The following is a 14,870-nucleotide window of genomic DNA, read 5'->3' on the forward strand; positions in this document are numbered from 1 at the left end:
GGTGCACTAGTTCGGCGAAGAGATAGTGAAATACATGTGGTATAAATAAGTATGAGCAGTGGCAACGGCACCGGAAAAGTGCTTTGCCCGGGACAAGTAAACAAGCGAGTAGTAACGCAGCAGTAGTAACGCGATAGAAACAATGAAACAAGCAGCGATAGCGATATTTAGGAACAAGGCCTAGGGATTAGAATTTCACTAGTGGACACTCTCAACTTTGATCACATAACGTAATAGATAAATGCATACTCTACACTCTCTTGTTGGATGATGAACACCACTAATTGCGTAGGATTACACGAACCCTCAATGCCGGAGTTAACAAGCTCCACAATATTCAATGTTCATATTTAAATAACCTTAGAGTGCATGAAAGATCAACACAACTAAACCAAGTACTAACATAGCATGCACACTCGTCACCTTCACACTATGTAGGAGGAATAGATCACATCAATACCATCATAGCAATAGTTAACTTCATAATCTACAAGAGATCATAATCATAGCCTACGCCAAGTACTAACACGGATGCACACACTCGTCACCATTACACCGTGCGGGAGGAATAAAACTACTTTAATAACATCACTAGAGTAGCACATAGATAAATTGTGATACAAAACACATTGCAATCATAAAGAGATATAAATAAGCACTTCACTATGCCATTCATAATAGCGAATAAGTATTCTGTGAAATATAGCCTAAGAGACCCACACGGTGCACACACTGTCACCTTTACACACGTGGGACAAGGAGTCTCCGGAGATCACATAAGTAAAACTCACTTGACTAGCATAATGACATCTAGATTACAAGCATCATCATATGAATCTCAATCATGTAAGGCAGCTCATGAGATTATTGTATTGAAGTACATAGGAGAGAGATGAACCACATAGCTACCGGTACAGCCCCGAGCCTCGATGGAGAACTACTCCCTCCTCATGGGAGACATCAGCGTTGATGAAGATGGCGGTGGTGTTGATGGAGAAGCCTTCCGGGGGCACTTCCCCGTCCCGGCGGCGTGCCGGAACAGAGACTCCTGTCCCCCAGATCTTGGCTTCGCGATGGCGGCGGCTCTGGAAGGTTTCTCGTACCGTGGCTTTTTCGTATCGAGGTTTTAGGTCTGGGACCTTTATATAGGCGAAGAGGCGGCGTCAGAAGGTCAACAAGGCGCTGACACAACAGGGGGGCGCGGCCCCCCCTCTGGCCGCGCCGGGCTATCGTCTGGGGCCCACAGGGCCCCACTCTGGCGACTCTCGGGTGTTCTGGAAGCTTCGTGGAAAAATAGGACCCTGGGCGTTGATTTCGTCCAATTCCGAGAATATTTCGTTACTAGGATTTCTGAAACCAAAAACAGCAGAAAACATCAACTGGCTCTTCGGCATCTTGTTAATAGGTTAGTTCCAGAAAATGCACGAATATGACATAAAGTGTGCATAAAATATGTAGATATCATCAATAATGTGGCATGGAACATAAGAAATTATCGATACGTCGGAGACGTATCAGCATCCCCAAGCTTAGTTCTGCTCGTCCCGAGCGAGGTAAAACGATAACAAAGATAATTTCTGAAGTGACATGCCATCATAACCTTGATCATACTATTTGTAAACATATGTAATGAATGCAGCGATCAAAACAATGGTAATGACATGAGTAAACAAGTGAATCATAAAGCAAAGACTTTTCATGAATAGTACTTCAAGACAAGCATCAATAAGTCTTGCATAAGAGTTAACTCATAAAGCAATAAATCAAAGTAAAGGTATTGAAGCAACACAAAGGAAGATTAAGTTTCAGCGGTTGCTTTCAACTTGTAACATGTATATCTCATGGATAATTGTCAACATAGAGTAATATAACAAATGCAATATGCAGGTATGTAGGAATCAATGCACAGTTCACACAAGTGTTTGCTTCTTGAGATGGAGAGAGATAGGTGAACTGACTCAACATAAAAGTAAAAAAGAATGGTCCTTCAAAGAGGAAAGCATCGATTGCTATATTTGTGCTAGAGCTTTTATTTTGAAAACATGAAACAATTTTGTCAACGGTAGTAATAAAGCATATGAGTTATGTAAATTATATCTTACAAGTTGCAAGCCTCATGCATAGTATACTAATAGTGCCCGCACCTTGTCCTAATTAGCTTGGATTAACACGGATTATCATTGCATAGCATATGTTTCAACCAAGTGTCACAAAGGGGTACCTCTATGCCTCCTGTACAAGGGTCTAAGGAGAAATTTCGCATTGGATTTCTCGCTTTTGATCATTCTTCAACTTAGACACCCATACCGGGACAACATAGACAACAGATAATGGACTCCTCTTTTAATGCTTAAGCATTCAACAACAGTTAATATTCTCATAAGAGATTGAGGTTTTATGTCCAAACCGAAACTTCCACCATGATTCATGGCTTCAGTTAGTGGCCCAATGTTCTTCTCTAACGAGTATGCATACTCAAACCATTTGATTGTGAAAACCGCCCTTACTTCGTGACAAGACGAACATGCATAGCAACTCACATGATATTCAACAAAGAGTAGATGGCGTCCCCGGGAACATGGTTATCGCACAACAAGCAACTTAATAAGAGATAAAGTGCATAAGTACATATTCAATACCACAATAGTTTTTAGGCTATTTGTCCCATGAGCTATATATTGCAAAGGTAAATGATGGAAATTTAAAGGTAGCACTCAAGCAATTTACTTTGGAATGGCGGAGAAATACCATGTAGTAGGTATGTATGGTGGACACAAATGGCATAGTGGTTGGCTCAAGGATTTTGGATGCATGAGAAGTATTCCCTCTCGATACAAGGTTTAGGCTAGCAAGGTTATTTGAAACAAACACAAGGATGAACCGGTGCAGCAAAACTCACATAAAAGACATATTCTAAACATTATAAGACTCTACGCCGTCTTCCTTGTTGTTCAAAACTCAATACTAGAAATTATCTAGACTTTAGAGAGACCAAATATGCAAACCAAATTTTAGCAAGCTCTATGTATTTCTTCATTAATAGGTGCAAAGTATATGATGCAAGAGCTTAAACATGAGCACAACAATTGCCAAGTATCAAATTATTCAAGACATTCTAGAATTACTACATGTAGCATTTCCCGATTCCAACCATATAACAATTTAACGAAGAAGATTCAACCTTCGCCATGAATATTGAAAGCTAAGAACACATGTGTTCATATGAACCAGCGGAGCGTGTCTCTCTCCCACACAAGCATTTATTCAAACAAAAACACAAACAAAAGCAAACAGACGCTCCAAGTAAAGTACATAAGATGTGACTGAATAAAAATATAGTTTCAGGGGAGGAACCTGATAATGTTATCGATGAAGAAGGGGATGTCTTGGGCATCCCCAAGCTTAGATGCTTGAGTCTTCTTGAAATATGCAGGGATGAACCACGGGTGCATCCCCAAGCTTAGACTTTTCACTCTTCTTGATCATAGTATATTATCCTCCTCTCTTGACCCTTGAAAACTTCCTCCACACCAAACTCGAAACAACTCATTAGAGGGTTAGTGCATAATTGAAAATTCACATGTTCAGAGGTGACACATTCATTCTTAACACTTCTGGACATTGCACAAAGCTACTGGACGTTAATGGAACAAAGAAATCCATCCAACACAGCAAAAGAGGCAATGCGAAATAAAAGGCAGAATCTGTCAAAACAGAACAGTCCGTAAAGACAAATTTTAAAAAGGCACCAGACTTGCTCAAATGAAAATGCTCAAATTGAATGAAAGTTGCGTACATATCTGAGGATCACTCACGTAAATTGACATAATTTTCTGAGTTACCTACAGAGAATTGGGCCCAGATTCGTGACAGCAAAAATCTGTTTCTGCGCAGTAATCCAAATCTAGTATTGACTTTACTATCAAAGACTTTACTTGGCACAACAATGCAACAAAACTAATATAAGGAGAGTTTGCTACAGTAGTAACAACTTCCAAGACACAAATATAAAATAGAGGTACTGTAGCAAAATAAACACATGGGTTATCTCCCAAGAAGTTCTTTCTTTATAGCCATTAAGATGGGCTCAGCAGTTTTAATGATGCACTCGCAAGAAATAGTATTTGAAGTAAAAGAGAGCATCAAGAGGCAAATTCAAAACAAATTTAAGCCTAACATGCTTCCTATGAAAAGTAATCTTGTACACAAATGAATTCATGAAGAACAAAGTGACAAGCATAAGAGGATAAAACACGAGTAACTTCAAGATTCTCAACATAAAGAGGGGAAACTTAATATTATTAAGATGCATATAACCATGTTTCCCTCTCTCATAATAACTTTCAGTAGCAACATGAGCAAACTCAACAATATAACTATCACATAAAGCATTCTTATCATGAGTCTCATGCATAAAATTATTACTCTCCACATAGGCATAATCAATTTTATTAGTTGTAGTGGGAGCAAATTCAACAAAGTATCTATCATTATTATTCTCATCATCAAGTATAGGAGGCATATTGTAATCATAATCAAATTTATCCTCCATAACAGGCGGTACTAAAAGACCAATATCATTATAATCATCATAAATAGGAGGCAAAGTATCATCAAAGTAAATTTTCTCCTCAATGCTTGGGGGACTAAAAATATCATGCTCATTAAAGCCAGCTTCCCCAAGCTTAGAATTTTCCATATCATTAGCAACAATGGTGTTCAAAGCGTTCATACTAATATGTTCCATAGGTTTTTTAATTTTCGCATCAAACCATCCATGTCTTAAATCAGGAAATAGAATAAGAAGCTCATTGTTGTCCATTATGCCAAACTAGTGTAAACAAGAAACAACAAGATGCAATTGCAGGATCTAAAGGAAATAGCTTCGAGTACTTACAACGGCGAAAATAGCTTAGTAGCCGAGATCCGGAGTGTGAGTACCTTTTACCTTTCCTCCCCGGCAACGGCGCCGAGAAAATAGCTTGATGTCTACGGGAGCTTCTATTCTTGTAGACAGTGTTGGGCCTCCAAGAGCGAGAGGTTTGTAGAACAGCAGCAAGTTTCCCTTAAGTGGATCACCCAAGGTTTATCGAACTCGGGGAGGAAGAGGTCAAAGATATCCCTCTCATGCAACCCCGCAACCACAAAGCAAGAAGTCTCTTGTGTCCCCAACACACCTAATAGGTGCACTAGTTCGGCGAAGAGATAGTGAAATACGGGTGGTATAAATAAGTATGAGCAAGTGGCAACGGCACCAGAAAAGTGCTTTGCCCAGGACAGTAAACAAGCAGTAGTAACGCAGTAAAACAGTAAACAAGCAGCGATAGCAGTATTTAGGAACAAGGCCTAGGGATTAGAATTTCACTAGTGGACACTCTCAACTTTGATCACATAACAGAATAGATAAATGCATACTCTACACTCTCTTGTTGGATAATGAACACCACTAATTGCGTAGGATTACACGAACCCTCAATGCCGGAGTTAACAAGCTCCACAATATTCAATGTTCATATTTAAATAACCTTAGAGTGCATGAAAGATCAACACAACTAAACCAAGTACTAACATAGCATGCACACCTGTCACCTTCACACTATGTAGGAGGAATAGATCACATCAATACCATCATAGCAATAGTTAACTTCATAATCTACAAGAGATCATGATCATAGCCTACGCCAAGTACTAACACGGATGCACACACTTGTCACCATTACACCGTGCAGGAGGAATAAAACTACTTTAATAACATCACTAGAGTAGCACATAGATAAATTGTGATACAAAACACATTGCAATCATAAAGAGATATAAATAAGCACTTCACTATGCCATTCATAAGAGCGAATAAGTATTCTGTGAAATATAGCCTAAGAGACCCACACGGTGCACACACTGTCACCTTTACACACGTGGGACAAGGAGTCTCCGGAGATCACGTAAGTAAAACCCACTTGACTAGCATAATGACATCTAGATTACAAGCATCATCATATGAATCTCAATCATGTAAGGCAGCTCATGAGATTATTGTATTGAAGTACATAGGAGAGAGATGAACCACATAGCTACCGGTACAGCCCCGAGCCTCGATGGAGAACTACTCCCTCCTCATGGGAGACGAGCGGCGTTGATGAAGATGACGGTGGTGTTGATGGAGGAGCCTTCCGGGGGCACTTCCCCGTCCCGGCGGCGTGCCGGAACAGAGACTCATGTCCCCCAGATCTTGGCTTCGCGATGGCGGCGGCTCTGGAAGGTTTCTCGTACCGTGGCTTTTTCGTATCGAGGTTTTAGGTCTGGGACCTTTATATAGGCGAAGAGGCGGCGTCAGAAGGTCAATGAGGCACCGACACAACAGGGGGGCGCGGCCCCCCCCTCTGGCCGCGCCGGGCTATCGTTTGGGGCCCACAGGGCCCCCCTCTGGCGACTCTCGGGTGTTCTGGAAGCTTCGTGGAAAAATAGGACCCTGGGCGTTGATTTCGTCCAATTCCGAGAATATTTCGTTACTAGGATTTCTGAAACCAAAAACAGCAGAAAACGAGCAAGCTGGCTCTTCGGCATCTTGTTAATAGGTTAGTTCCAGAAAATGCACGAATATGACATAAAGTGTGCATAAAACATGTAGATATCATCAATAATGTGGCATGGAACACAAGAAATTATCGATACGTCGGAGACGTATCAGCTGGCGCGGCGGAAGGGCACCCTGAACTCGGCCAGAAGAAGCTCAAAGAGATCAAAAAGATGGGCAATCCCGCCGACAGGATGCAGGCGTCGATCGACAAGTGTTGGGCCGACTTGAGGTCGCACGCCGACGGGAGGAACGACAAGTTCGACGGCAGGTGGCGGGAGATGCTCGCCAACCAAGGCGCCCGGATCGCCCTGCTGAAGACGACGGCGGCGGCGAAGAAGAGGAACACAGACTTGGCGTTCCTGATGGGCGGCGGAAACATGGAACTGATGGACGAGGAATTGGTACCAGGGCCACCGCAGCGACATCCTCCGAGCCACTCCGGCCAGTCCTTCGTCGTCTCCGCCGGCTCCTACCTCGTCTTCCTCGCCGTCTACCTCATCGACTGCCGCTGCTTCGACGTCCACTGCCGCTGCTGCGACGTCGACTGCCGCAGCCGCTTCGGCCACGGCGTGTGAGGAAACTGGTCCGTCGGACACCGCCGTGCCGGCCGGGACTGCCGATGAGCCTGTTTGCGTGTAATTTTCCTCCGATCGCCGATCTGTGGCTGATCCTTTTGCTCCTTTTTGCCGATCAACTGGTCGTACTTGTAGCGCGGGACGACGCTTTGTTTGAATTTAAACTATGTCCGCCGAACTCCGGGTGGACGACTGGAAATACGGTACTCCCCACGACTTAATTTCGTCCAATCCGGCGGTTGTTTCGTCCGGATTTCACCGTGGGGAGCGCCAACGAGTGGAGATGCTCAAACCTTTACCAGGGGGATGGTGAGAACTGAACCAACCAAGTAAGGATTCAACGGTGATCGTCACTCATCACGAGAAGGAAGCATCTTTTGGATCATGTTACCACACCTATCATGTCATCTTCCTTCTCTACCTTCTACCATGGGACTTGATTCAGTTGGAAAACACACCCTCTCCCGCTGCACCCTGGGGGGGGGGGGGTGGCAGAGGGGGGATAAGGATAACGCTAGTGCCACCAGGAGAACACCGTAGGGCCACTGCTTCCGCCGGCCCTTGCCGTGCCGGTGGTGCCCCAATTGCCAAATGCAGCTTAGGGGAGGAGGGCAGCGACGAACTGAGGCGAGGGATGCGCCATCCGTGTCATGTCTGCGGAGTGCTGAGGCGGGGGCAGCGCCCCTGTGCTGTGATGCGGGGTTGGGGCGGCGTCAACCATCGGGCCGGACTTGGGGCTTGGTTCGGCATGCGCTAGCGCAGCTCCTCGGACTCCACGTCTTGGGACGTTGTCACCCGTCATGGTTGGTTGCAGGACGGTGGAGATGAACCTCTCCAGTGTCGTGCCCTTCTAGAATAAAATACGTAGGGTTGGCAGCCCGCCGTTCTGATGTTGCTGATCGCCTTAGCTCCAATCTGGCCACCGACGAGTTTCGGATTCCTCCACCGACTGTCTTCATGGATTGACAAAGTGCTCCTAGGCCTTTAGATTGGAGGGGATCCGGTCGGGCGCGGTCACAAACATCAACTCGTGGGGCTTCAAGGGGGCACGATGCGAAGCTCCGCTTTCAGAGACATATCGAAGTTGCGATTTTCTATGGTGTTGGTCAAGACGGAGAATGTCAAAAGGTAACAGCGGAGCTGGGTTCCTAGAAGCCATGACGACATTTCCTCACATGAAATCTTCCTTCCTTTTTGCCACTAAGATATTGTTGTTGTGGAATAAGTGTATTATGAGATTTATTGATCTGTAATGTGTTTTTATTAGGAAAAATAACTCGTGAGTGTTAGTGATTTTACTTCTTACTTACTAGCCTACATTATTATGTGTCCACTCGGGCCCTTCTGTTGATCGGCGCCTTAGGCTAGTCATAGTGCTAGTATCATAGTTAGTATCATGCACATTGGTCTCACAAAAATACTGATGTGGCAGCTAATTAAGGAGGAGAGAGGAGATTAGAGTAACATAGGTAGATACCGTATCATAGCGCAAACAACGAGAAAAATTAATGTTAAACAAATCTTGTACACAAATTTGCATTGAGATTTTAAAAACTAATAAATATATCATAACTATGATAATACTTCATGATACTACCCACTATAGAGATAGTATCATGTAGTAGTATCATATGCATGATATTACTACATGATACTTACCACTATGGCTAGCCTTAGGCGAGGGCACTATCCTACTCCCTCTGGCGCAAACTTATTGACACACCTCACAAGTACATTTATATTAGTATATTACTACATTCATTAATTTGGGTAGGAGGGTATTTTTGTCAATGTTTTTAAACATATATTTTTTGTAAATGTCTCTACGCAGATACATATTTTTGGGAAGTTGCAACATTCACTCAAAATCGATCTACCTTTTGGAGTTTGCATTAAAAATCACATCCCGTTAACATTCTGGCACTGGTAGAAAAACGGGCTTTGGTCGTGGTTGCGCAACCGCGACCAATTAAGCGCGACTAAAGGCGGACTAAAGGCACGTCCACGTGGCCGCCAGCAGTCCGTCGGGGCGGAGTACCTTTAGTCGCGGTTCTCCTGGCCAACCGCGATTAAAGACCTCCGCAGGTTTAGGGTTTTAGCCCCCCCTAAATCTGGTTTCTTTTTAGTTTGTAATTGTTTTATTTCTTTTATATTTTAATTTTGAAGAAGTTTCAGTACACATATTCTATGGTACTATATACATGCATATGAATGTACAATTTCAAACAAATTTGAAATTAGAACCAAGAAAATTCAAGAGGAATATACAATATATATTCAATATCGGATGACCATATACAATTTTGAACAAGTTTCCATACATAATTTACTTCTTCATCCACACTTCTACGACCTCGTAATAGTGTTCTCCTTTAGGATTGAGGACTTCCCTCATGAACCATCCTGCTAGTTCCTCTTGAAGTGGTCGGAAGCGAGCTTCTGGACTAAGCGTCTTCCGGAGGTTATTCCTCTTGAGGTTGTTTTCCGACGGCTGCCGCTCAGAGGTGTATCTCCGGATCATCTCACAAACATAGTATCCACATAGATTGGTCCCCGGTGGCTGAATATCCCCAGTCAGTGATCTTTTAAATTCTAGCTCTTTTTTGAAATCACTGACCTTTTCATCTACGAACCGTCTCCAAACCCTACGAGGCAAAGAAAATTAAATGAACAAGAGAGTTATTAGTTACTTGATATTAGGAAATGAACGAAATAGGCCGATCGATATAGAGCGCAAATGAATGAAAATAATTACTTTTGCATCATTTTTCTCATGTCGACCCAAAGCTTTGGATCCATATTCAGATAGTCGATGACGATAACTGAGGAGGTGTGAAATTGAATTATGAGCGGAATCCGAGTGGAACCTGCGGACACGATACATGCACGATCATGCATAACTCATCGATTAGCCACATACCATGCATGGAGTAAACAAAAGATAATATGCTCAAGACAGAAACACTCACCCAAAATGCAAAGGAAATAGAATTTCACTTTTGAGTTGCTGCTTTGTAAGAAAAAGCCACAGGTCTTGCTCCACGTCGGCGGGGTGTTGTTCTAACACATAGCATTAACGATTTGTGGGTCAATGAACCCAACATCATGGATGTTCCTTATTCTGCATTCCCTAATCTTCATTCTGCATAATAGCGTGCACAACAATATAGTTAGGACAATATATATATATATATATATATATGTATATATATATATAGGTCTGCTATTCTCGAACCGGTTCGAGAATAACTATTCTCGAACCCTTTCTGAACTTCCTAACTTATCGCATGCGAACTTCCCGTGAGTCTTCATATTTTCGCCTCCCACGTCCCGCTCGCGTCCCGCTCCCGCTCGCGTGTGAACTTCCTACGAGAAGCGAACCGTTACGTGTCCCACCTCCCGCTCGCTACCCACCTCCTCCGTGCTCGCTCCCCACCCCTCCCTCGCTCGCTCCCGAGCTCTTCCATGGCGATTTCCCCCCTGCTCGCTCCCGAGCTCTTCCCCGGCGTTTTCCACCCCTGCTCGCTCCCGAGCTCCTCCCTGGCGATTTCCTCCCTTGCTCGCTCCCGAGCTCCTCCTTTTTTTGCTCGATGCGTTTGTTAGAACTTCGGCGACGGTGGCGGCTCATCTCCGTGCTCGTATCCGACGCTCCATCGACGGATTTGTTCTCCACTGGTGCATCGCAGATCGTCGATGTCTGCGGCACAGTCTCTTCTATGCTATCCGGACATTGGTCTTATCTTTTTTATCTTGATCTGCAGATTTGTTTTTTCCGATGGGCGTCGCACAGCTTCGGCGTTCTTCTACGTGGAAATCCTCGAGGTTGATGGCTCCGTCGTTCTATTCTCGCGCTTTGTTTTGTCTTCGGTAATGGTATTGGGTCTCTCTCCCCTGTAGGATTTTTTGTTTTGATAGGTTTGCTTTTGATCCTTATCCACGAATTTTGTTTTCACAGATCTATGTTCTTTTGCTTAGTTCGGTATTTGCCTATGCTTGTGTAGTTATGTTTTCCTCAGTTGATGCATTGATGACGCGGTGGTGTTCATGCTTACACTTTGATGTAGTAACAGAATCCAGATAATGCTTGTTATATGTGGGTTTTTTCGTAGCTTACAAGTCTCTCGCTCTGTTTTTCATTACCGGCAGTGCATGTTTGTTGGTGTTATAACAAATGAACTTCTTTAATTTTATGATGTGAACTACCGGAATGCATGAACTTTTGTCAATTGCATGTTTGATTTACATCTTTTCAGATAAGTTGTGGCCTCTATTTCACATGTAAATCCACATCGAGCATGTATGTATCTCTCTGTTTGTAAGTTGTGAACTTCCCTTTTAATGTACTATCCATTTTTGTTGTATTATTGTTTTTCCATTCATACGCATGTTTTTATCTTTTTTTATCTGAAAATGAACTGCTGTTACTTTATTACGTGAACTGCTGTCAGTTTACTTCTGGTATTCTTTTTCTTTTAACTCCATGTATAAATTAACCAGTGTTAATTTTTTTATTCTTGTACCATTAAAGGGGGGAGGGGGTTGGGGGGGACCCCCCCATACTAGGAAATGAATAAAAGGTTTTTTAATAAATGTTTAAAATAGAGTGTAATACCTTTTTTAAGATTAGTGAACTCCTTGCGTTTACAGAAGTGCACTTCGTAATTGTGGTGGGAAACTCCTACCCGCTATATTAGGAAATCAATTAATGTTTTTAAAACATACCCAAATACCGTTTTTTGGGATGAGTGAACCCACGACGTGTTTTGCAAGTGAACTTCGTAATGGTTGTGGGGACAGTGCGGGTGTGACCCTCCCATCCTATATTTTTTCTTTCTTTTTTAGACAAAGTGAATCGCAGTCGCAGTTAAATGTGAACTTCCTGTTTGTTTCTATCTGACCGACAAAGGTAACGTTTCAGTGTTTTTTTTTATTGTTGCCTCTTTTTTTTAATATAAATTTGGTGCAGTTATTTCCAACTCCTCTTTTTACTCCTCTTGTCTGCGCCTTCTCCTTCGCACTCCCCACTTCCCCCACTCGCAGGCGGACATCCCGAAACTGCTACATCCTCTCTGCAATGGCGGCGGCGCTCTAGGTAACTGCTGCCCCCCGCATCGTTTGCTATCCCCCGTCCCCTGTTGTTATTCCTTCGTTCTACTCGAAATCCACCATTTCCCCTTTGGTCTAAACCCTAGGTTCGCTGCAGTTTGCTCGTCCTCGCCGTCTTCGGTGTTTGCCGGCGATATTTCCCCGTTCGGCCGGCGGTTGGAACTCCGGCGCTACTCTGATTCTTCTTCGCGGTGGTTCTAGTTCGTCCCAGACGGGCTGGTCGGCTTCAATTTTTGGTTGGGGAGTCCGTTCCTCTTTTTATTTCTCTGTGAGTGATGGATAAGGATGCTTCGACTGGTGGTGGAGGTTTGTTTTTCGGATTTGTATTTTTTACTACCCATAAATTCATGCTTTATTCTTGCGTTGTCAAAAATGAAATATCCATGTTTTTGTTCTGTCCTACGACTGGCCCATTTATTTTTGTTCTAGGGTTTGCTTTTCTGTAGGCTTTTTTTCTGTGTTATAATTCCCCGTGGTCACCATTTATGGTTCTATCTATTTATCTGTGTTTCTGTATAGCACATGTTATGAACTACTTGTCATTTAATTGAACTCACTGTATTAATTATGTTCATTCTTCCTATGTATAATGTTTATTTTCATGTACAGGCTGTTATTTGTTAAAAGTGAATCATGAAATTAACATTTTTGCTGCACATAGGAAGTATAAGTCTGAACATGAATTTTTTTCCTATGTTTCTGAGATTGAATTTTTTTGTTTTTTGTATTTTTTAGGGAAGGTATTTGATCATGTTGATGATTACTGGTGATGCTGTGTTTTCTGGTTTGGGGAATTTATCTTCTAATATGACAGATGATGCTGATGAGTCAGGTTAGGAACATACATATGTGAACCTCACTAACATTTTCTAGTGAACTTCCTTTTCCTGCAATCCATACAAGCTTTCTTGATTACATTTTTTACTCTTTTTTGTGTTTTTTGTTTTGTGTTATGCAGCTGACAAGACTATAAGAGAATCTCTGGATTTGCTGAACCAGGATTTTGCTGCATATTCTGCTGACAGTTTACCGCGTTTCTTAGATCCCCGGTATTTGACGGGACTCCTGTCGTTGAGAAGGGTAACATGGGCAGCCCTGTTTTTGATTATACTCCTCTGCGGCAAGTTCTTGAATCTGAACCGGTTGAAGCTACACCTGTGATGGAAGAAACCCAATCTCGATCTGTGGCTGGTACTCAAATAGTTACTCGGGATTATATGGTTGAAGAACAGACTTGCGAAGGAAAAGGAGAGACAAAGCTGCTAAATTTGCTCAGCACCGGGAGAAATTGACTACATATTACCGGAAATACCTCGCGAAAGCAAAGTCCGCTAAGGGTAATGCCGTTGTCAATGATGTTCCACGTGACGGCGAGGCTGCCGAAAGCACACGTGATGAATGTGCTTGCTGAAATTATTCCTCCTAAAGTGAGGAAAGAAAGGGTTGTTTGCAGGAAGATAAAAGAGAATTCACCTCTGGGGAAAGCTGCTGCTGCTGCTGCTGCTGCCCAGGCCAGAGATCCTTTGCAGCAGACATACGCCCCAGGTGCCACTCAAGAAGATGTTGCTGCTGACAAGGTTATTTCTTTTTATGTTCTTATTTTGTTTATTCTGTTAAATTCCTTTTTTGTTCACTTTTACATATGTGTACCATTGTGAACTTCTCTATTTTTTAAATAAAATCTGCTGCTTCTGTCCAGGCTACAAATCCTGTGCGGCGCAGCCTACGTGTTGTCTGCTCATCGTCCACTCCACCGTTGCTTCGAAACGAGTTTCATCTCCTGGGAAATCACGTCTGGGTCACCGTAAACGTAAGATTGATGTCGATGAGACATATGTCCCAGATTCCACTGAAGATGGTGTTGCTGCTGGCAAGGTTATTTTTGTTTTGTTCATTTTTACATAATTCTTCCACTGTGAACTTCTTTGTTTATTGAATCTGAACTCTTCCCTTTTTATGCATCTCATTTTTATGTAGTGCAATGCTAAGAAGAGTCGTACAGAATTGGTTAGCGATGAATCAGACTTTGAAACTCCTGCCAAGGTTAGTGTAGTGTGAACTTCTGTGTTCATGTTGGTGTGAACTTCCTCTTCTCATTAATTTTTTTGTGGTTTTTAAATGTTTGTTTTTTTATGCTTTTTTCTATACCAGGGGAAGAAAGTTGGTAGGAAGCCAGGTCCTTCTAAACCTGTTGTTTTGGAAGGTGTAATGTCCCAGGTTTAGAGACAATCGAGGGGTAGATTTTAGAAAGGGATGTGCATTGCATAGTAAATTCTGGGGAAATTTCGCGCTTTTAAACAAAAACTGCATCGAAGGGGGACAAGTTTCTCTCTCGACACCGTACAGGGTTAGGGTTTCGAGAGTGCGACAAACTTGCAACTCACCTAACTAGATTAGGGTTTTGAGTTAAGAAAGGAGAGTTTGCTTGGTTGAATTCCAAATGATATGACATGGTTGAATTCAAACCAAGGTTGAATTTGAATTTCAAATTCAAACATTAAATAATTACATAAATAATTCAATTGAGGAAATTCATTAAGTAAATGATCATTAATAAATAAGATGAACAATTATATTAAAGTAAAGCTCATTAGAAAACTTTGAGCTTTATT

This window comes from Lolium rigidum, chromosome 3 (assembly GCF_022539505.1).
Source record: "Lolium rigidum isolate FL_2022 chromosome 3, APGP_CSIRO_Lrig_0.1, whole genome shotgun sequence".
Lineage (NCBI taxonomy): Eukaryota > Viridiplantae > Streptophyta > Magnoliopsida > Poales > Poaceae > Lolium > Lolium rigidum.